The sequence below is a fragment of the Entelurus aequoreus genome, linkage group LG20 (genome assembly GCF_033978785.1).
Source record: "Entelurus aequoreus isolate RoL-2023_Sb linkage group LG20, RoL_Eaeq_v1.1, whole genome shotgun sequence".
Lineage (NCBI taxonomy): Eukaryota > Metazoa > Chordata > Actinopteri > Syngnathiformes > Syngnathidae > Entelurus > Entelurus aequoreus.
Genome location: NC_084750.1, coordinates 19,153,405 through 19,179,372, shown reverse-complemented (window position 1 = coordinate 19,179,372; position 25,968 = coordinate 19,153,405). Strand labels below are relative to the sequence as shown.

Sequence of the window (25,968 nt, the reverse complement as noted above, 5' to 3'; positions counted from 1 at the left end):
CAAGTGAAGGACTAGTGGGGAGTTGAAGCTATTCAGATAGGGAAGATGCTGTGAGAGCCGGGGGTGACCTGATATTCAGCTGGGAATGACTACAACAGTAAATAAACACAAGACATATATATACTCTATTAGCCACAACACAACCAGGCTTATATTTAATATGCCACAAATTAATCCTGCATAAAAACACCTGCGTGTTTGTTATGCTAGCTCCTAGCTCCTCTGCTAGCTCCTAGCTCCATAGAACACGCCAATACAATTCAAACACCTGATCAACACACACAATCACTCAGCCCAAAAGACCGTTTACCTAACCCAAGGTTCATAAAGCTTATATATTTTTAAAAAGTTACGTACGTGACGCGCACATACGGTCAAGTTATCGAATGTTTAGCAGCCAAGGCTGCATACTCACGGTACCTGATATTCAGCTGGGAATGACTACAACAGTAAATAAACACAAGACATATATATACTCTATTAGCCACAACACAACCAGGCTTATATTTAATATGCCACAAATTAATCCTGCATAATAACACCTGCGTGTTTGTTATGCTAGCTCCTAGCTCCTCTGCTAGCTCCTAGCTCCATAGAACACGCCAATACAATTCAAACACCCGATCAACACACACAATCACTCAGCCCAAAAGACCGTTCACCTAACCCAAGGTTCATAAAGCTTATATATTTTTAAAAAGTTACGTACGTGACGCGCACATACGGTCAAGTTATCGAATGTTTAGCAGCCAAGGCTGCATACTCACGGTACCTGATATTCAGCTGGGAATGACTACAACAGTAAATAAACACAAGACATATATATACTCTATTAGCCACAACACAACCAGGCTTATATTTAATATGCCACAAATTAATCCTGCATAATAACACCTGCGTGTTTGTTATGCTAGCTCCTAGCTCCTCTGCTAGCTCCTAGCTCCATAGAACACGCCAATACAATTCAAACACCCGATCAACACACACAATCACTCAGCCCAAAAGACCGTTCACCTAACCCAAGGTTCATAAAGCTTATATATTTTTAAAAAGTTACGTACGTGACGCGCACGTACGGTACGGTACGTGTTATGCTAGCTCCTAGCTCCTCTGCTAGCTCCTAGCTCCATAGAACACGCCAATACAATTCAAACACATGATCAACACACACAATCACTCAGCCCAAAAGACCGTTCACCTAACCCAAGGTTCATAAAGCTTATATATTTAAAAAAAGTTACGTACATACGCAAAAAAAAGCCAAAGCTGCATACTCACAGTAGCACGTCTGCGTCTTTGTCATCCAAATCAAAGTAATCCTGGTAAGAGTCTGTGTTGTCCCAGTTCTCTACAGGCGTCTGTGTATCCAAATCAAAAGTCCTCCTGGTTAGAGTCTCTGTTATCCGAGTTCTTCCATCTTGACTGCATCTTTCGGGAATGTAAACAAAGAAGCGCCGGCTGTGTACTGTTGTGGCTGACTACGTTCGAAAAATACGTCCATTTCGCACCGACAACTTTCTTCTTTGCTTGCTCGGCTTCCTTCTCCATAATGCAATGAACATGATTGAAACAGATTCACGAACACGGATGTCCAGAATACTGTGGAATTATGAAATGAAAACAGAGCTTTTTCGTATCGGCTTCAATGTGGAAGGCATACCCGTGTTCGTCGGGCTACGTCACACGCATACGTCATCCTCAGAGGCGTTTCGAACCGGAAGTTTAGCGGCAAATTTAAAATGTCACTTTATAAGTTAACCCGGCCGTATTGGCATGTGTTATAATGTTAAGATTTCATCATTGATATATAAACTATCAGACTGCGTGGTCGGTAGTAGTGGGTTTCAGTAGGCCTTTAATGAGAATAGAATAGAATAGAGTTTTATTTGTCATTATTACAGTGAACAGGTTCAAAGAACAACGAAATTGGAGCAGATCCCCTAATGTGCATACACAATGATTTAGTAATATAAATAGTAAAAATAAAAAAAAAAGATAAAAAAGAAGATATCTATATATATGTATATATCCACACACATGCATATATCCATACATATGCATGTATGTATATATATATCCATACATATGCATGTATATATATATATATATATATATATATATATATATATATATATATATATATATATATATATATATATATATATATATATATATATATATATATATATATATATATATATATATACATATACACATATAACATTATTGCACATTAGTCCAAAAAAATAAAAAAACATGATACATGAGGACATGACGGACACATTGTGCTCACTCAGGCCTGTTTAATGCTACTATGGCTCTTGGGTAAAAACTGTTTTTTAGTCTATTTGTGCCCGCTTTTAGCACCCTATAGCAGAATGAACGTGTCTCTGCAAACAGTCATCAATAGATTCAGATTTTATTGAATTTTTTTAAACATGTACAGCTTCAAAGTGATGCATCACATTTTTACATTTTCTTTACATGTCCGAAAAGAAGTAGGAAGAAGCAGTTACCCCCCTTTCCACTTTATATCAGTTACTAACACATACGGCAACTCCCTGTAATCTGTATGTACACATTTCACACATTACAATCAGTTTATAGTTTGCAAATGCACCAAGTTGTTGGATTTCAATATTTTTGATTCAATAAATAAAGGGTTTGAATGTTCTCTATATGCAACATTGTGTATTATCCTAATTGACCATTTTTGTATTGATTGATTGATTGATTGAAACTTTTGTTAGTAGATTGCACAGTACAGTACATATTCCGTACAATTGACCACTAAATGGTAATACCCGAATAAGTTTTTCAACTTGTTTAAGTCGGGGTCCACGTTAATCAATTCATGGTAATGGTAATGTAACAGGATTTTTGTTTCATCTGACCACAGAACTTTCCTCCAGAAGGTCTTATCTTTGTCCATGTGATGTCAGATGAAACCAAACATTGAGCTGTTTGGCCACAATACCCAGCAATATGTTTGGAGGAGAAAATTTGCGGCCCGGATCCGGCCTGCGGGCCTTGACTTTGACACATAGGGTGTAAATAATTGTGAAGATCGGAATAAATTTAATTCAATGTAAAGGAACAAAAGTAGTGTTTCTTTTTACAAAAAAATAGGAGGCAACTGAATTACACTACCGTTCAAAAGTTTGGGGTCACCCAAACAATTTTGTGGAATAGCCTTCATTTCTAAGAACAAGAATAGACTGTCGCGTTTCAGATGAAAGTTCTCTTTTTCTGGCCATTTTGAGCGTTTAATTGACCCCACAAATGTGATGCTCCAGAAACTCAATCTGCTCAAAGGAAGGTCAGTTTTGTAGCTTCTGTAACGAGCTAAACTATTTTCAGATGTGTGAACATGATTGCACAAGGGTTTTCTAATCATCAATTAGCCTTCTGAGCCAATGAGCAAACACATTGTACCATTAGAACACTGGAGTGATAGTTGCTGGAAATGGGCCTCTATACACCTATGTAGATATTGCACCAAAAACCAGACATTTGCAGCTAGAATAGTCATTTACCACATTAGCAATGTATAGAGTGTATTTCTTTAAAGTTAAGACTAGTTTAAAGTTATCTTCATTGAAAAGTACAGTGCTTTTCCTTAAAAAATAAGGACATTTCAATGTGACCCCAAACTTTTGAACGGTAGTGTACACCAGAATGTTCCCTCCACTGGTCATAATTGCAAGTGTGAACATAAATGTACGTATCAAAACTGGTATATTTTGTTTTAGATATACAACATATTTCCAACCAGACTCATTTAAACAGATACATAACGCAGTGACCACAAACCTGCAATCCGCACCTATCAGATAATATCAACAAATGTGATGATGATGTGAAAAATACACACCTGTTGAAGTACTTAAGGCGTATTATTAGTGTGCCAGTGTGCTAAAGGTGAGTGTGTGCAGCCTGCAGACAGCCGCCTCAGCCTGTTTCCGATGGCTAAAACAGCTGCAGCGGAACCACGTGGACGCCAAACACAGGATCTAGTCAGTGGTGGTTTCCACTTTTGTGGGATTCATTACAGGGTCCGTCAAGAGACAGCAAGTTCACAGACACTCTTCACCATTCGATACAAATTTGTGGATGTATTATTCATATTTTGGTGGGAAATGAAGAAGCTATGAATAAATACATATTCAACATTAACAATAAAATAAGGAATGAATAACATTGTGTTCAGTATAAAGTAATAGTTTCCACTATTGTGAACCTGATCATATTTATTTATCTGTACATTTTTTTTTATATTTGTTTGGTTCCATACTGTTTTTACTTTACCGTATTTTTCGGACTATAAGGCGCATTTAAAATCCTTTAATTTTCTCAAAAATCGACAATGCGCCTTATAACCCAGTGTGCCTAATGTACGGCATAATTCTGGTTGTGCTTACCGACCTCGAAGCAATTTTATTTGGTACATGGTGTAATGAAAAGTGTGACCAGTAGATGGCAGTCACACATAAGAGATACGGGTAGACTGCAAGATGACGCCCGTAAACAACACCAAAACTTTAAATGTTCCTTTGAGAATATAGAACAGGCCTGGGCAATTATTTTGACTCGGGGGCCACATTTACAGAAAAAAATGTGTCTGGGGGTCGGTATATCTATTTTTAGGGACACTAATACAAAACCTCACGATAATGTCTGATTGAATGCTAAAAACGTTATGACAGACCGCCTTAAAAAACGTAATGGAATTTTACATTTTTCCATGAACGATTAAACACTGAATATTGACAAAATATGAACGTCACACCCCCTTTCGATAGACATATTTTACAATCAAGTGAAACGCAACAAAAATGCAACAAGCCGTGAAATATGAACGCGAAGGGTACAAAATAAACCCACCTACAATCTGATATGTCTGATATATCACTAAGCTTTCCGCGTCTGTGGAAACGCTTCCCGCCCACACTGCTTGGTGCCTCGTCTGAGCTGCTAGTAGTAACTAATTAGATTACCATAGTAACTAATTAGATGACCATAGTAACTAGTATATCATCCAAAAGTGCAGATTCCAACCATTGAAATACTTTGTATAGTTGAAGACTTACGCTCATTAGAAAACATCACTGCACATCATAATGGCAGCTACACTTTCCATCTTAAAGATCTAAAAAAATTATTTGGGAATGTCCGGCAGACCAGATTGAAAAGCTTAACGGGCCGCATGTGGCCCCCGGGCCTTAATTTGCCCAGGTCTGATATAGAACATTACACACGGCCTCAAAAATCTGTTAAAATGTTTTAGTATGCCTTTGGTAAGCTATGAAGCCGCACCGCTTGATGGATTGTCGGAGCATTACGGCTACCATAGTCAGATGTACTGTGCTTCAAAACACGAGTATTATTATGGTGTGTGTGTGTGTATAAGGACCGCAAAATGGCACATATTTTTTGCAATAATATGCAAAACCAACTTTTCTTACCTTGTGGTACCTGCTGATGTGTATTTGGGATCTGAAAACGTGCGCGCGTCCGCCATTGTAGACCCCCGTCTTTGCATGCTACACCGCTACAACAAAGATGACGGGGAGAAGACGCTGTCGAAGGAGAGCCACGTAAATAAGACCGCCCACAAAACGGCGCATCCTGAAGCGACTGTCAGAAAGCGGCTTGAAGATGATCTGTAAAACATCATCTATGCAACATTTTGACCAAAGAACCACCATCACATGTTATGTAGACCACAAAATAAAAATCATAATATGACCCCTTTAACGCACCTTATAATCAGGTGCGCCTTTTGTATGAAAATCGACCTGAATAGACGCGCTATTCGGCAGTGCGCCTTATAATCCAGTGCGCCCTATGGTCCAGAAAATATGGTATACTCTGTCATATTTTTTGTTCTTTTTTTTTTTTTTTACTTTTGACAATTTAATATCTAACACAACTTCAGATCCAACTGTTGATTATAAGTTTTTATTTTTTATTTATTTTTAAATATTTTTTGTTTGTTTTATGCCCTTTTTGTCGTCAAAATCTTAGTTTTTTTATGGCAAACAGAAAATATGCAATATTTCCCCCAAAATATATTTTTAAGTAGAATATTTGGTGTGAAGTAATTTGAGCCTCCAATAATTCTTAACAACATTGATTTTAATTCATCTTTTTTTTGAGCAAAGGCAGTTAAAAAAACCCAACTAAAATTCTCAGGAATCCAAAAGGGCCCCAATCATAAAATTGTTAAAAATAAGTCATACATTTTTTTTTTATACCTTTGACAATTAAATCTCTAACACGACTTCAGATCCAACAGTTGATTATAAGTTTTTATCTTTTTAAAAAATATATTTTGTGTTTGTTTTATGCCCTTTTTGTCATCAAAATCTTGTTTTTTTATGACGAACAGAAAATATGCTATATTTCCCCCATAATATATTTTTAAGTGGAATATTTGGTGTGAAGTAATTTGAGCCTCCAATAATTCATAACAACATTGCTTAATTCATAATTATTTTGAGCAAAGGCAGTTAAAAAAAACCCAACATCCTCAGGAATTCAAAATGGCTCTTATCATAAAATTGTTAAAAATAAGCCATACATATTTTTTTATACTTTTGACAATTAAATCTTTAACACAACATCAGATCCAACTGTTAATTATACGTTTTTATTTTTTCAATATATTTTTTGTTGTTTTATGCCCTTTTTGTCGTCAATATCTTGGTTTTTTATGGCAAACAGAAAATATGCAAATTTCCCCCAAAATATATTTTTAAGTGGAATATTTGGTGTGAATAATTTGAGCCTTCAATAGGTCAATAATTCATAACAAGATTGATTTTTTTGATCAAGGGCAGTTAAGAAAAACACTAAAATTCTCAAAAGGGCCCCAATCATACAATTGTTAAAAATAAGTCATAATTATTATTTTTTTGGACTTTCGACAATTACATTTTTAACACAACTTCAGCTCTAACTGTTGTTTATAAGTTGTTGTTTTTTTTTTATTACATTTTTTTTTTTTTGCCCTTTTTGTCGTCAAACCTTAGTTTTTTATGGCAAACAGAAAATATGCAATATTTGCCCCAAAATATATTTTTAAGTGGAATATTTGGTGTGAAGTAATTTGAGCCTCCAATAATTCATAACAACATTGCTTTTAATCCATAATTTTTTGGATGAATGAGTTTTAAATTAAAAAAAATTGCATGGCAAATTTGTGTTATTGGAGTAACTTTTGGAACTTTTTCTTGTTACATTTCACCTTGATGGTTTTTTTTTCCACTTTTTAATGTTTTTTTTGTATGAATATTTTTAGAACGTGTTGCCCATTAGAATATTAGTTGGTCTGTGTAATATTCTAAAGAAAATGTAATTAATTATTAGAAAATTTGACTCAATAACAATGATATTGGCTGCATTTTTGAGGCTTAATGAACAATTCCCAAATGTGAGGTATGACGCCCACGCTTGAGGATGCCTGATCCTGGTGTGGCCCTCTCAGGTAAACGCTGAAGCCCAAAGGTGACCTCCAATCACGTCAGGTTGGATTAAGGCGAGTGGAGTGTCGGGTTTCCACGCGGTGTGGAAATGCATGAGGCACTGGGAGAAAACCAGGAACAATATGCGGGAACCTCACCCTTCAACGGCGAGTGTAACCTGAGCGGTGTCCACTTAAAGCACAAAAGATATCAGGTGGTGCTCACCTCCTTCAAAAAAACAGTCCTCGGGGACAACAGTAGGGGGACAATAAGTGAGGTGACACATGCTCCATGAAAGAGAAGCTGTTAAATGGATCCAATCCAGTTAAGTTCGCAAAGTTGTTGGTTATTGAACTGTAAAAAGAATGTTATACCCGCAAGCTCGGAAGTTGACGTACAGTGTTGTCTCGATACCAAAATGTATTTCGGTACTTTTTCGATACTTTTCTAAATAAAGGGGACCACAAAAAATGTAATTATTGGCTTTATTTTAACAAAAAATCTTAGGGTACATTAAACATATGTTTATTATTGCAATTTTGTCCTTAAATAAAATAGTGAACATACTAGACAACTTGTCTTTTAGTAGTAAGTAAACAAACATCTCCTAATTAGTCTGCTGACATATGCAGTAACATATTGTGTCATTTATCGTTATATTATTTTGTCAACATTTTAAAGGACAAGCTGTAAAAAATGATTATCAATCTACTTGTTCATGTACTGTTAATATCTGCTTATTTTCTGTTTTAACATGTTCTATCTACACTTCTGTTAAAATATAATAATCACTTATTCTTCTGTTTTTTGATACACTACATTAGTTTTGGATGATACCACAAATTTAGGTATCAATCCGATACCAAGTAGTTACAGGGTCATACATTGGTCATATTCAAAGTCCTCATGTGTCCAGGGACGTATTTCCTGAGTTTATAAACATAATATACATTTAAATATGTTGTGATGCCAAAAAATATGGATGTAATCTTAGTAGTATCGACTAGATACGCTCCTGTACTTGGTATCATTACAGTGGATGTCAGGTGTAGATCCAACCATGGCATTTGTTTACATTGTAACCCCGGTGAGCTATTGTATCCTCCTACGGTGTGTATTGAAGCATGTTTAGCTATTCCTCGTCCTGCAGTGATAATGATACTTGTAAGAAACTCACTTTATTCATCGCCATGGAGGCGAGGATTAGTGATTTAGAAGTAGCTAAAACACTGCCAATTGCGGATGGACTTTAGCAGCTAGCCATGTCTTGAAGCACCTCTTCCCTGAGGGTGTTTCAGTGTTACAACGTCACCTTTATCGTCAGTTTTTATGCCAAAATTCGTCCATTCTCCCTTTTCTGTCTACACAGTGTCTGCTTGTAAGTACTCCGTGATTGTGCGCTGCCGAACATGCTCCTCTGCTCGTAAAACCAGCAATGTCATGACTTGACGACGACAGGGGGGCGGGACATTGGTACTTTTTAGAGGCGGTATAGTACCAAATATGACTCATTAGTATCGCGGTACTATACTAATACCGGTATACCGTACAACCCTATGTACTATTGTATGAGAGAAACCATAAAACTATTTATTTTTACTCCATAGTTGCAATACGGACATTTGAGCAAGAAGGAGCAGGAGGAGACAAGAAGCCATGCTTGAATGTTAGGAAGCGAAACAACTGAAATTAAGTAGGTCCAAAAGAATATTGTTACAGAATGTTACAATGAGTCATTACAAGCCGAGTGGGACAGCAGATGGAGCTGTGCTGAAAAAAAGACCTTTTTTGCTCTTTGCATTACTGCTGCTACAGGGCGGGAGTGGAACTGTATCGGCCAACATATAACATAATTATGCCAAAACAAAACAAAACATTTAATCCAAGAACATTGGCAAATAAGCGGGCTCATTATCAACAAATAAAGTTGTCCCGATACCAATTGTTTAGTATATCGCTACTTTTCGAAATAAAGGGAAGTACGAAAAATGTCAATATTGGCTTTATTTTAACAGAAAATCTTACACTACGTTAAACACTCACAGTCAAAGAACAATTTTACAAGATTAATATATATTAGGGCTGCAACTAACAACTCATTTGATAATCGATTAATATGTCGATTATTACTTCGATTAATCGATTAGTAATCGGATAAAAGAGGCAAACTACATTTCTATCCTTTCCAGTATTTTATTGAAGAAACCACCCAGCATACTGGCACTATACTTATTTTGATTATTGTTTCTCAGCTGTTTGTAAATGTTGCAGTTTATAAATAAAGGCTTATTTAAAAAAAAGCGCATAGCATAGATCCATCGAATCGATGACTAAATTAATCATTTATAATCGATTTTAATCGATTTAATCGATTTGTTGTTGCAGCTCTAATATATGTATATATTAAAATGCGTTGAAATGGCATCGACCTTGAAGGGAACGTCTTCCCTGTGCTCCTCGACTACAGCTTCTTCCTACTCCTTTTCGAACATGTTGAAAAGAGAAACTGGAAATTGTGATGTATCATGTTGTATGCTTGCATGTTCGGAATAAACTCAAACTCAAACAGTCTGCACCGGACCGAACAGCAGGACAGGCGTAACAACTACATTATTACCTGTCACTCTTTATAACTCCTTACGCAGATCTGAATGTTCATTATGTACATGTTTACTTAAGTTTGAAGCAAAGGTGCTAACACTAATGGCCACATTTGGCGAGGCCTGTCTTAAAGCCGCTGCTGAAAGAGTAGTGTATGTGTGTGTGTGTTCCTTTAAGAATGGCAGTATGTGGGCTTTTTCCTCTCCAAGATGTTATTGCGTGTTGACACACTCAACATCATGCGCCTCGGCTCTGTAGTCACTGCCACACAGCGGGCATTCAAATGAAAGAACGGTACCGGTACTTTTGAACGGTGGTATAGTACCGATTTCAATTGATTAGTACCGTGATACTTTATTAGTACCGATATGCAGAACTACCCTATCAACAACACTTCAGTTTTCTGTGAAGGACTCGTCCAAGTCTGTAGTTTAATTGGACTGCTGTGTAAATCTCACCTCACTGCGGGAATGTTTGCCATCGACCCCTGCGAGGCCCCGTGACCCCTGACCTTTGCACTCGGCACCTATCTCGCGCCGCTCCTTAGGGATGCGTGCGTTGAAAGACTGTCGGTACGTCATGTTGCTGAGGGTCCAACAAACAACGTTGAAGGTTGTCTCCCAACATGATGTCGGATCAATCAGTGCTGATGGATATACAACGCAGTGCATGTTGCGCAATCCTGGACCACGGGTCTTTAACGTTTTACAGGCCAAACCGAAGCACCCCCGACTCACATATCTTGTATAAAACTGTGTCCGAAATATCCTAAAGGTACCTTTTCATTGTGCAATACTAACATACATTTGCAAATCATTGTATTCTGTTGTTATTTATGATTTACACAATGTGCCAACTTCACTGCTTTTGGGTTTTGTACATGAAAATAAAGAAAGTGGGATTTACAATATTAACTACAAACAGTAAAACACTGAATATTAACAACATATGAAAATCGCTCCTCTTTTACTTCTCAGACCAGCTCCTCCATAGACATCTTTTACAATCAAGCAAAACACAACAAAAATGTAACAAAATATGAATGCAAAGGGTAATAAACACCTACAATATGATATATTATCAATTTTATGCAGAAATGTGTTGTATTTGTGTTCCTGACACATGCGTTTGTGGCTGGCTGCTCTGAAAACAAACCCCGCCCACTCTGCTTTGTTCCTGGTCTGAGCTGCTGTGACGTAGATCAGTGTTTTTCAACCACTGTGCCGCGGCACACTAGTGTGCGGTGAGATACAGTCTGGTGTGCCGTGGGAGATTATCTAATTTCACCTAATTGGGTTAAAAATATTTTTTGCAAAGCAGTAATTATAGTCTGCAAATGATGTGTTGTTGTTGAGTGTCGGTGCTGTCTAGAGCTCGGCAGAGTAACCGTGTAATACTCTTCCATATCAGTAGGTGGCAGCCGGTAGCTAATTGCTTTGTAGATGTCGGGAACAGCGGGAGGCAGCGTGCAGGTAAAAAGGTGTCTAATGCTTAAAGCAAAAATAAACAAAAGGTGAGTGCCCCTAAGAAAAGGCATTGAAGCTTAGGGAAGGCTACGCAGAACGAACCTAAAACCTAACTGGCTACAAAGTCAACAAAAACAGAATGCTGGACGACAGCAAAGACTTACTGTGGAGCAAAGACGGCGTGACATGACAATCAACAAAGTCCCCACAAAGAAGGATAAAAACAACTGAAATATTCTTGATTGCTAAAACAAAGTAGATGCGGGGAAATATCGCTCAAAAGGAAGACATGAAACTGCTACAGGAAAATACCAAAAAAAGAGAAAAAGCCACCAAAATAGGAGCGCAAGACAAGAACTAAAACACTACACACAGGAAAACAGCAAAAAACTCCAAATAAGTCAGGGTGTGATGTGACAGGTGGTGACAGTACACCTACTTTGAGACAAGAGCTATAGTGATGCATGCTTGGTTATGGTTTAAAGTCATATCCAACAATTGCGACAACAAATTTTTACTGTCAACTGAGTTTCGTTTTTTAATGATTTCTGCTGGTGGTGTGCCTCTGGATTTTTTCAACGCAAAAAATGTGCCTTGGCTCAAAAAAGGTTGAAAAACACTGACGTAGATTACCGTAATAACTCCTATAACACTCAAAAGTGCAGATTTCAACCATTGAAATACTTTCCATAGTTCAAGACTTACGCTCATTTAAAAACAACACTACACATCATAATGGCAGCGACAGTTTTGATGTTAAAGGTCTAAAAAAAAAAGATGTATTTTGCCCTGGTCTCCACTAGACGGATGATTAGTAGACAATTTAAATTCCATACTACAGTATATTATTGATTGGTACTCGCCAGGGAGGCAATAGAGTTTTCCTTTTCCAGTATTGTTTCCTTCTTATGTACAGTATGTACAGTATGTACAGTATGTGTGTGTCAGGGTAAACAACATGACCCAACAGGTCACAGAGAGAGTGGGTGTTCCATTTCATTCTGACTGCTAACAATGTGTGTGTGTGTGTGTGTGAGTGTGTGTGTGTGTGTGTGTGTGTGTGTGTGTGTGTGTGGATGCGTGTGTGTGTGTGTGTGTGTGTTCTTGTATTTCTACCCTTCTTGAAACATCAACAAGGAAAAGTAGCTTCCATATGAGGAGGTGTGAACAAGTGATGACATAAATCATGGTCCGAATACGGAAAACCATTGCATCTAATAGAGAATGTCTCATTTGCACCCCTGGTGGTGAAATCTATCAAAATGAGGGTGGTCCCAAAAAGGAAGGGCTTTTCAAATTGACTGTGTGTCGCTTTTAAAAGTGCTCCCCCTCTGGTCAACATATGAAATAACAAGTGTGTGTAAAAATTTGAAGTGCTCCCCCTCTGGCCAAAATATGTAATAACAATGAAATGCGCCCCCCTTTAAATAAATATGTATATAGAGACACACTGTAATAATTCGAAGTAAATAATGAAGATTAAAAACCAATTACAAACAAAAAATTAAAAAAAATTAAAATAACTAAAAGCAGTCTTTGTCTCACAATGTGTTGACTTTCTTCTTATAAAATTGGGAAGAATTTCTCATATTCTTTCTATTTCAGTGATATTGCAATATTTTCTCGTAAAATTACTACTTTTTTACGTTAAATTATTACTTTTTAATGCGAAATGGTGACATTTGTCATATACAATTCTGTGTTTTATCACAATATTGCCAATTTTTTCGTTGTTCTTGTAAAACGGTGACATTTTTTGAGTAAAATTAGGACTTTTGTCATAATTTTGCCGAGGAAAATTCCGATTATTATTATAATATTGCAAAAATGTTAGTTTTCTCACAAAATTGTGACTTTTGTTGAGTAAAATTACGATTCTTTTCATCAAATTGCCAACATTTTAAGCTTTTCTTGTAAAATGGCGACTGTTATTGAGTAAAATTCGAACTTTTATCATAATATTGCACAAATGTTCAGTTTTTACTGTAACAATTTGACTTGCGTTGAGTAAAATGACGACTTTTATTATAACACTGCCAACATTATAAGTTTTTCCTGTGAAATTGTGACCTTTTTCTTGTGAAATTCCAACAAATTTTTCACAACAAGCTTTTTTATATTTGCATAGTACGTAAAAATTATTAATGTTGTAAATACACATCTTTATATATCTAGAAAGGGTGGTCCTAAAGAGGGAGGCATTTTTCTCAGGTCTCAACAAAGTAAAAAATACAAGAGAGTGTGTGTGTGTGTGTGTGTTTGTGTGTGTGTGTGTGTGTGTGTGTGTGTGTGTGTGTGTGTGTGTGTGTGTGTGTGTGTGTGTGTGTGCTAGACCCCCCCCCCTAAGGCTCCTCTATCGCAGCCTGTTGAGTCTCATCACCTTTGGCGCGTTGAGCCGCGCTGAGAAAACAGTTGTTGACCATCAAGACCACCCACAGGCTTGTGTCATCACCACGCTGGGGGAGGGTTATCCCTGCTCTCTATCTCTCTCACACACACACACACACACACACACACACACACACACACACACACACACACACACACACACACACACACACACACACACAAAGAGGGGGGAAAAAAAAGAAGGAAAAACAAATAAATTGTTGATTTCACACACTAACCTGCAGACAGTTCATGTGTATTGCGCCATTTTTTTTCATAAGAATTTGTAGAGAAAAGATATCAAATGTAATAAAGCTGCTCGATTATGACCAAAATAATAATTACAACTTTTATTTTATTTTTTTTCAATATAGAAATCATGACTATTAATCCCGATTATTATGTTTGGTAAAACATAGAGGGTGCGTGAAAGTGACAGTTTTGAATAAAAGGCTAAATAAACATGATCCATAGGTGTATTTGTGTGTTTCTAGTATTAACATTTCAGCCCATTCTCATTGCGTTTAGCTTTATTTATGAGGGCTGCTCAAATAAATCAATTCGCATCCAAATCACGATTTTTATTTATTCTTTTTTTTTTTTTGTCCTGTCCAGCCACTCAGACCAATCATACTGTTGATGTAGACGCCCATATCTACTGTACTAACTGTCAAGAATTAAAAAAAAAATTGTATGAGATATTAAGCTAATTTATTTTGTTACCTACAGTATAACACCTTTTTTTTTTTCTAGATTAACAAACATATTTTGATTGACGTAAGACATTAAAACACTGCTGAGAACTTTTTGAATTAGACGTTGAGCAACTCAAACCTAACGTTGAAAAAACAGGCTTTTTGACGACATTTATTCAATGTCAGATTGTGACGTTGATTTGATCATTGAATTTTCATACTTTTCCAACCAATCATCTACAACACAAATATAACGTTGAAACAACATACTTTTTGATGATGATTATTCAATGTCAAATTGTGACGTTGATTTGACCATTGAATTTTTGGTAATTTTCCAACCAATATTCTACAACACAAATACAACGTTGAAACAACATACTGTTTGACAACGTTTATTCAATGTTGGGTTCTGACGTTGATTTGACCTTTGAAATGTGGTCATTATCCAAACAATATTCTACAACACAAATATAACGTAGAAACATGATTTTGACGACGTTTATTCAATGTCAGGTTCTGACGTTGATTTGACCATTGAATTTTAGTCATTTTCCAACCAATATTCTACAACACAAATACAACGTTGAACAACATGCTTTTTGACAACGTTTTTTTCAATGTCAGATTGTGACGTTGATTTGACCATTGAATTTTGGTCATTTTCCCAACCAATCATCTACAACACAAATACAACGTTGAAACAACATACTGTTTGACGACGTTTATTCAATGTTGTGTTCTGACGTTGATTTGACCATTGAATGTTGGTCATTTCCCAACCAATATTCTACAACACCAATACAATGTTGAAACAACATGCTTTTTGACAACGTTTTTTCAATGTCAGTTTGTGACGTTGATTTGACCATTGAAATGTGGTCATTTTCCAACCAATATTCTACAATACAAATATAACGTAGAAACAACATACTTTTTGACGACGTTTATTCAATGTCAAGTTCTGACATTGATTGACGACGTTTATTCAATGTTGTGTTCTGACGTTGATTTGACCATTGAATGTTGGTCATTTCCCAACCAATATTCTACAACACCAATACAATGTTGAAACAACATGCTTTTTGACAACGTTTTTTCAATGTCAGTTTGTGACGTTGATTTGACCATTGAAATGTGGTCATTTTCCAACCAATATTCTACAATACAAATATAACGTAGAAACAACATACTTTTTGACGACGTTTATTCAATGTCAAGTTCTGACATTGATTTGACCATTGAATTTTGGTCATTTTCCAAACAATATTCTACAACGCAAATATAACGTAGAAACAACATGCTTTTTGACGACGTTTATTCAATGTCAGGTTCTGACGTTGATTTGACCATTGAATTTTGGTCATTTTCCAACCGATATTCTACAACACAAATACAACGTTGAAACAACATACTGTTTGACGACGTTTATTCAATGTTGTGTTCTGACGTTGATTTGACCATTGAATGTTGGTCATTTCCCAACCAATATTCTACAACACCAATACAATGTTGAAACAACATGCTTTTTGACAACGTTTTTTCAATGTCAGTTTGTGACGTTGATTTGACCATTGAAATGTGGTCATTTTCCAACCAATATTCTACAATACAAATATAACGTAGAAACAACATACTTTTTGACGACGTTTATTCAATGTCAAGTTCTGACATTGATTTGACCATTGAATTTTGGTCATTTTCCAAACAATATTCTACAACACAAATATAACGTAGAAACAACATGCTTTTTGACGACGTTTATTCAATGTCAGGTTCTGACGTTGATTTGACCATTGAATTTTGGTCATTTTCCAACCGATATTCTACAACACAAATACAACGTTGAAACAACATGCTTTTTGACAAAGTTTTTTTCAATGTCAGATTGTGACGTTGATTTGACCATTGAATTTTGATAGTTTCCTAACCAATCATCTACAACACAAATACAACATTGAAACAACATACTTTTTGACAACGTTTAATCAATGTTGGGTTCTGACGTTGATTTGACCATTGAATTTTTGGTAATTTCCCAACCAATATTCTACAACACAAATACAACGTTGAACAACATGCTTTTTGACAACGTTTTTTCAATGTCAGATTGTGATGTTGATTTGACCTTTGAATCTTGGTCAATTTCCAACCAATCATCTACAACACAAATACAACGTTGAAACAACATGCCCTTTGACGACGTTTAATCAATGTCAGATTGTGACGTTGATTTGACCATTGAATTTTGGTAATTTCCCAACCAATATTCTACAACACAAATAAAATGTTGAAACAACATACTGTTTGACGACGTTTATTCAATGTTGTGTTCTGACGTTGATTTGACCATTGAATGTTGGTCATTTCCCAACCAATATTCTACAACACCAATACAACGTTGAAACAACATGCTTTTTGAAAACGTTTTTTCAATGTCAGATTGTGATGTTGATTTGACCATTGAATTTTGGTCATTTTCCAACCGAAATTCTACAACACAAATACAACGTTGAAACAACATGCTTTTTGACAACGTTTTTTTAATGTCAGTTTGTGACGTTGATTTGACCATTGAAATGTGGTCATTTTCCAACCAATATTCTACAATACAAATATAATGTAGAAACAAAACACCGTATTTTCCGCACCATAAGCTGCACCTAAAAACCACAATTTTTGTCAAAAGCAGACAGTGCGGCTAATAACCCGGTGCGCCTTATATATGGATTAATATTCATATTTATTTTCATAAGGTTTAGGTCTCGCAACTACGGTAAACAGTCGCCATCTTTTTTCCCCGTAAAAGAGGAAGCGCTTCTTCTTCTACGGTAAGCAACCGCCCCCATAGAAGAGGAAGCGCTTCTTCTTCTACTGTAAGCAACCGCCAAGGTGAGCACCCGCCCCCGGAGAAGAAGAAGCTCGCGGATATTTCATTTCATTTCTTTTTCTGTAAAGACAACAAAATGTCTCCTACTAAGAGACACGTGTACAAGGTTCCACTGACTTTTGATATTCATGTGAACCGCACTGTGGATACAACGGGAACACGTACGGTGAATATTTGCACCACAGGGAATGAGAAGTCGTCCTACTGTGGTTCTAGCTTGCCATGCTAACGGCCAGAAACTTCCACCCACGGTGATATTCAAAAGGAAGACCTTGCCAAAAGAGAACTTTCCAGCCGGCGTCATCATAAAAGCTAACTCGAAGGGGTGGATGGATGAAGAAAAGATGAGCGAGTGGTTGATAGACGTTTACGCGAAGACACCGGGTGACTTTTTTCACGCAGCTCCGTCCCTGTTGATCTACGACTGCATGCGCGTCCACATCATCGATGGTGTCAAAAAACAAGTGAAGCACACCGAAGAAGAAGAATTCGAGGGATTTGTAGATGAGTAATAACTTCAGAAAGTGAGCTTTAAATGTTTATTTTGTGTGTTGTGTGACACTAACGTATGAGCAACGTTGAGTTATTGATGTTGCTATTGCTCTGCACTATTTTGAGTGTTACTATTTTTGTGATTGCACATTTGCACATTACATTTTGGGACTGAACAGAGTTGTTAGAACGCTGGTTTGTAATATATTATTAAAGTTTGACTGACCTATCTGACTGTTTTGTTGACATTCCCTTTAGCGTAGCGTAGGTGCAGCTAATAGCACGGGGCGGCTAATAGGTAAACAAAGTTTTGAAATATGCCATTCATTAAACGTGCGGCTAATAACACGGGGCGCCTTATGGTGCGGAAAATACGGTACTTTTTGACGACGTTTATTCAATGTCAAGTTCTGACATTGATTTGACCATTGAATTTTGGTCATTTTCCAACTGAAATTCTACAACACAAATAAAATGTTGAAACAACATACTGTTTCACAACGTTTATTCAATGTTGGGTTCTGACGTTGATTTGACCATTGAAATGTGGTCATTTTCCAACCAATATTCTACAACACAAATACAACGTTGAAACAACATGCTTTTTGACAACGTTTTTTTCAATGTCAGGTTGTGACGTTGATTTGACCATTGAATTTTGGTTATTTTCCAAACGAAATTCTACAACACAAATACAACGTTAAAACATGCTTTTTGACAACGTTTTTTCAATGTCAGTTTGTGATGTTGATTTGACCATTGAATTTTGGTCAATTTCCAACCAATCATCTACAACACAAATACAACGTTGAAACAACATGCCCTTTGACGACGTTTAATCAATGTCAGATTGTGACGTTGATTTGACCATTGAATTTTGGTAATTTCCAAACCAATATTCTACAACAAAAATACAACGTTGAACAACATGCTTTTTGACAACGTTTTTTCAATGTCAGTTTGTGATGTTGATTTGACCTTTGAATTTTGGTCAATTTCCAACCAATCATCTACAACACAAATACAACGTTGAAACAACATGCCCTTTGACGACGTTTAATCAATGTCAGATTGTGACGTTGATTTGACCATTGAAATGTGGTCATTTTCCAACCAATATTCTACAACACAAATACAACGTTGAACAACATGCTTTTTGACAACGTTGTTTCAATGTCAGTTTGTGATGTTGATTTGACCTTTGAATTTTGGTCAATTTCCAACCAATCATCTACAACACAAATACAACGTTGAAACAACATACTTTTTGACAACGTTTAATCAAAGTTGGGTTCTGACGTTGATTTGACCATTGAATTTTTGGTAATTTCCCAACCAATATTCTACAACACAAATACAACGTTGAACAACATGCTTTTTGACAACGTTTTTTCAATGTCAGTTTGTGATGTTGATTTGACCTTTGAATTTTGGTCAATTTCCAACCAATCATCTACAACACAAATACAACGTTGAAACAACATGCCCTTTGACGACGTTTAATCAATGTCAGATTGTGACGTTGATTTGACCATTGAATTTTGGTCATTTCCCAACTAATATTCTACAACACCAATACAACGTTGAAACAACATGCTTTTTGACTAAGTTTTTTCAATGTCAGTTTGTGATGTTGATTTTACCATTGAATTTTGGTCATTTTCCAACCGAAATTCTACAACACAAATAAAACGTTGAAACAACATGCTTTTTGACAACGTTTCTTCAATGTCAAGTTCTGACATTGATTTGACCATTGAATTTTGGTCATTTTCCAACTGAAATTCTACAACACAAATAAAATGTTGAAACAACATACTGTTTCACAACGTTTATTCAATGTTGGGTTCTGACGTTGATTTGACCATTGAAATGTGGTCATTTTCCAACCAATATTCTACAACACAAATACAACGTTGAAACAACGTGCTTTTTGACGACGATTATTCAATGTCAGATTGTGACGTTGATTTGACCATTGAATTTTGGTCATTTTCCAACCGAAATTCTACAACACAAATACAACGTTAAAACAACATGCTTTTTGACAACGTTTTTTCAATGTCAGTTTGTGATGTTGATTTGACCATTGAATTTTGGTCAATTTCCAACCAATCATCTACAACACAAATACAACGTTGAAACAACATGCCCTTTGACGACGTTTAATCAATGTCAGATTGTGACGTTGATTTGACCATTGAATTTTGGTAATTTCCAAACCAATATTCTACAACAAAAATACAACGTTGAACAACATGCTTTTTGACAACGTTTTTTCAATGTCAGTTTGTGATGTTGATTTGACCTTTGAATTTTGGTCAATTTCCAACCAATCATCTACAACACAAATACAACGTTGAAACAACATGCCCTTTGACGACGTTTAATCAATGTCAGATTGTGACGTTGATTTGACCATTGAAATGTGGTCATTTTCCAACCAATATTCTACAACACAAATACAACGTTGAACAACATGCTTTTTGACAACGTTGTTTCAATGTCAGTTTGTGATGTTGATTTGACCTTTGAATTTTGGTCAATTTCCAACCAATCATCTACAACACAAATACAACGTTGAAACAACATACTTTTTGACAACGTTTAATCAAAGTTGGGTTCTGACGTTGATTTGACCATTGAATTTTTGGTAATTTCCCAACCAATATTCTACAACACAAATACAACGTTGAACAACATGCTTTTTGACAATGTTTTTTCAATGTCAGTTTGTGATGTTGATTTGACCTTTGAATTTTGGTCAATTTCCAACCAATCATCTACAACACAAATACAACGTTGAAACAACATGCCCTTTGACGACGTTTAATCAATGTCAGATTGTGACGTTGATTTGACCATTGAATTTTGGTCATTTCCCAACTAATATTCTACAACACCAATACAACGTTGAAACAACATGCTTTTTGACTAAGTTTTTTCAATGTCAGTTTGTGATGTTGATTTTACCATTGAATTTTGGTCATTTTCCAACCGAAATTCTACAACACAAATAAAACGTTGAAACAACATGCTTTTTGACAACGTTTCTTCAATGTCAAGTTCTGACATTGATTTGACCATTGAATTTTGGTCATTTTCCAACTGAAATTCTACAACACAAATAAAATGTTGAAACAACATACTGTTTCACAACGTTCATTCAATGTTGGGTTCTGACGTTGATTTGACCATTGAAATGTGGTCATTTTCCAACCAATATTCTACAACACAAATACAACGTTGAAACAACATGCTTTTTGACGTTTTTTTCAATGTCAGGTTGTGACGTTGATTTGACCTTTGAAATGTTGTCATTTTTTAATCAATATTCTACAACACCAATACAACGTTAAAACAACGTGCTTTTTGACGATTATTCAATGTCAGATTGTGACGTTGATTTGACCTTTGAATTTTGGTCATTTTCCAACCGAAATTCTACAACACAAATACAACGTTAAAACAACATGCTTTTTGACAACGTTTAATCAATGTTGGGTTCTGACGTTGATTTGACCATTGAAATTCGGTCATTTCCCAACCAATATTCTACAATACAAATATAACGTAGAAACAACATACTTTTTGACGACGTTTATTCAATGTCAAGTTCTGACATTGATTTGACCATTGAATTTTGGTCATTTTCCAACTGAAATTCTACAACACAAATAAAATGTTGAAACAACATACTGTTTCACAACGTTTATCCAATGTTGGGTTCTGACGTTGATTTGACCTTTGAAATGTGGTCATTTTCCAACCAATATTCTACAACACAAATACAACGTTGAAACAACTTGCTTTTTGACAACGTTTTTTTCAATGTCAGGTTGTGACGTTGATTTGACCTTTGAAATTTTGTCATTTTTAAATCAATGTTCTACAACACAAATACAACGTTAAAACAACATGCTTTTTGACGACGATTATTCAATATCAGATTGTGACGTTGATTTGACCATTGAATTTTGGTCATTTTCCAACCGAAATTCTACAACACAAATACAACGTTAAAACAACATGCTTTTTGACAACGTTTAATCAATGTTGGGTTCTGACCTAGATTTGACCATTGAAATTCGGTCATTTCCCAACCAACAACGTGGATCCAACGTCAGTCATCAACGTTGTCTCAATATACAAATACAACTATTTTGCAACGTTGTTTAGTTGTCAGTTTTAAAGTTGTATCAATGTCTCGTGCCTGCCGGGTTTAACGTACAACATGTGTTTTTTTGCCCCTGCTGTAGATGAATACCTCGCTATAAAAAAACAAACAAAAAAACAGAAGTATACGCTATTCTCCACATCTTTTAACGACAACTCCAGCTTGTCTCCCCCCGGCATGGCGTGATAAGAAGTCCCGCGGCCTAATTTCAATCAGATTAGGAGGAGATGTATTAACGCGGGTAAGCTCCTGTGGGATAGGAGACAGGAAACGCTGCGTCCAGGAGACAGGACAGCGTCTCCGTCTGACCTCAGACTGTCTGTGCCTCTCCACCTGAATCAGCAACACCCTCAGCCTGTCTAAACACCACACTAACGGCCATACAAAAACGATTAAAAAAAATAATGATGTGATAATAACAACAAAAATGTTCATTAGTATACATTCACCAAGATATGTTTTTTAAGCCTTTCACATTATCCTAATTTGCATAACATGTTGGTTAAGAGCTTGACATATTTATAACACACATTAAATTAAACTGACTGACCTTTTGTAGTTCAATTTTAAATTCTTAATTAGAACACATTTCCATCATGAGTACCTTGTCACTCATCTTGGAAAGAGCTAGCCCATTTCTACGTGCATATAGCTTCAAAACAAAGATACGTAGTAGAAGCAGTGAAGTTGGCACGTTGTGTAAATGGTAAATAAAAACAGAATACAATGATTTGTAAATCCTTTTCAACTTATATTCAATTGAATAGACTGCAAAGACAAGATATTTAATGTTGCAACTGAAAATCTAATTTTATTTTTGCAAATAATTTAATGGCAGCAAAAAAGTTGTCACAGGGGCATTTTTACCACTGTGTTACATGGCCTTTCCTTTTAACAACACTCAGTAAACGTTTGGGAACTGAGGAGACACATTTTTGAAGCTTTTCAGGTGGAATTCTTTCCCATTCTTGCTTGATGTACAGCTTAAGTTGTTCAACAGTCTCTGTTGTCCTATTTTAGGCTTCATAATGCGCCACACATTTTCTGGACTACAGGCAGGTCAGTCTAGTACCCGCACTCTTTTACTATGAAGCCACCTTGGCATTGTCTTGCTGAAATAAGTAGGGGCGTCCATGATAACGTTGCTTGGATGGCAACATATGTGGCTCCAAAACCTGTATGTACCTTTCAGCATTAATGGTGCCTTCACAGATGTGAAAGTTACCTTTGCTTTGGGCACTAATACACCCCCGAAACATCACAGATGCTGACTTTTAAACTTTGCGCCTATAACAGTCCGGATGGTTCTTTTCCTCTTTGGTCCGGAGGACACGACGTCCACAGTTTCCAAAAACAATTCGAAATGTGGACTCGTCAGACCACAGAACACTTTTCATCAGTCCATCTTAGTTGAGGGCCCAGCAAAGCGTTTCTGGGTGTTGTTGATAAGTGGCTTTGGCTTTGCGTAGTAGAGTTTTAACTTGCACTTACAGATGTAGCGACAAACTGTAGTCACTGACAGTGGTTTTCTGAAGTGTTCCTGAGCCCATGTTGTGATATCCTTTACACACTGATGTCTCTTTTTGATGCAGTACCGCCTGAAGGATCGAAGGTCACGGCCTTGCCGTTTACGCCCAGTGATAATGTTAATGAGGGATTTCTAATCACTTCTATTTTGGAATTCTTATTAATATTGATGCTGTTGTTGATTTTATTCATTTTTGTTTGACTACTTTTGGATTGTTTTGTGTCATGTTTGTGTGTCCTCAAGTGCTCTGTGATTGTTATTCTGAATGTTGCTAGGTTGTTTTGGTGGCTGTTTGGTTTTGGAATTGTAATTGTATTATTATGGTATTATTTTGTTGGACTGATTTAAAAAAACATTTTTTATTGTGTTATTGTGTTTTATTTTGTTGGACTGATTTTAAAAAAAATAAAAAATTGGAATTGTATTATTATTGTGTATTATTTTGTTTGACTGATTTAAAAAAATGGAATTGTATTATTATTGTATTATTGATTATTATTTTGTTGGACTGATTTAAAAACAACAACATTGGAATTGTATTATTGTATAATTGTGTATTATTTTGTTGGACTGATTTTAAAAAGAAAAATATTTGAAAAATTGGAATTGTATTAATATTGTATTATTGTGTATTATTTTGTTGGACTGATTAAAATAAAAAAATAAAAAAAGTAAAAATTGGAATTGTACTATTATTGTATTATTGTGTATTATTTTGTTGGACTGATTTAAAAAAAATTGGAATTGTATTATTATTGTGTATTATTTTGTTTGACTGATTTTAAAAAATGGAATTGTATTATTATTGTATTATTGATTATTATCTTGTTAGACTGATTTTAAAAAACAACATTGGAATTGTATTATTGTATTATTGTGTAATATTTTGTTGGACTGATTTTTTTTTAAAAATGACAAATTGGAATTGTATTATTATTGTATTATTGTGTTTTATTTTGTTGGGACTGATTAAACAAAATAAATTTAAAAAAAAAAAGTACAAATTGGAATTGTACTATTATTGTATTATTGTGTATTATTTTGTAGGACTGATTTGTAAAAAAAAATTGGAATTGTATTATTATTGTGTATTATTTTGTTGGACTGATTGAAAAAAAAAATTGGAATTGTGTTACTATTGTGTATTATTTTGTTGGACTGATTTACAAAAAAACTACAAAAAAAACACTGCGTGTTTGTCTTTATTTCAAAACGTGCCTGTTATAGCCTGTCAGTATAGAAGTCAGTCCTTTGAAAGGGATAAAAATACCGAAAACTTCCCAACGACTCCAACTTTCCTCTGACAGTAAACACTCTGGGAGAAATTCAACACACAAATGAGGTAATAACTAAAATGTCTAATCATTTTAAATTCACTTCCCTTCTTTTTCCTGTCTGGAGACAGACTGTATCTCAGTCTTCCCCTCTCATTTCCCGGTCGTGGAGCAAATAATTCCATATTTGGTTTCACAGATGGCAGGATTGGAACATGCAAATGAGCTTCACCAGACTCGGAGATGAAAGAGACTTTTTTTTCTTCATATGCAGATAATTATTTTGATAGGACAGATGGAGAGAAGAGGAGTTCCAATTTAAACTGAAGACTAATTAGATTGATTAGATGTTTTAGAAAAAGTAAATCTACAAAACCCAAAACCAGTGAAGTTGGCACGTTGTGTAAATGGTAAATAAAAACAGAATACAATGATTTGCAAATCCTTTTCAACCTATATTCGTTTGAATAAACTGAAAAGACAAGATATTTAACGTTCAAACTGGAAAGCTTTGTTATTTTTTGCAAATATTAGCTAATTTGGAATTTGATGCCTGCAAAAAAAGCTGAAACAAGTGGCAAAAAAGACTGAGAAAGTTAAGGAATGCTCATCAAACACTTATTTGGAACATCCCACAGGTGAACAGGCTAATTGGGAACAGGTGGGTGCCATGGTTGGGTATAAAAGCAGCTTCCATGAAATGCTCAGTCATTCACAAACGAGGATGGGGCGAGGGCCACCACTTTGTCAACAAATGGGTGAGCATAATGTCGTACAGTTTAAGAACAACATTTCTCAACAAGCTATTGCAAGGAATTTAAGGATTTCACCATCTAAGTTCTGTAGTATCATCAAAAGGTTCAGAGAATCTGGAGAAATCACTGCATGTAACATTGAATGCCTGTGACTTTGGATCCCTCAGGCGGTACTGCATCAAAACGCGACATCAGTGCGTAAAGGATATCACCACACAGGCTCAGGAACACTTCAG

The 25,968-nt window shown here is 35.8% G+C and overlaps 1 protein-coding gene across 1 annotated transcript in view; it reads right to left on the bottom strand.

Moving 5' to 3' along the window:
* Positions 1-5,464: 5,464 nt before the first annotated feature.
* Positions 5,465-25,968, bottom strand: part of LOC133636001 (up-regulator of cell proliferation-like) — a 112,515-nt gene continuing 92,011 nt past the window's right edge. The window contains exon 6 of the mRNA XM_062029571.1: positions 5,465-5,579. The gene's annotated coding sequence lies outside the window, so the exon portion shown is untranslated. The remainder of the gene's footprint in view (positions 5,580-25,968) is intronic.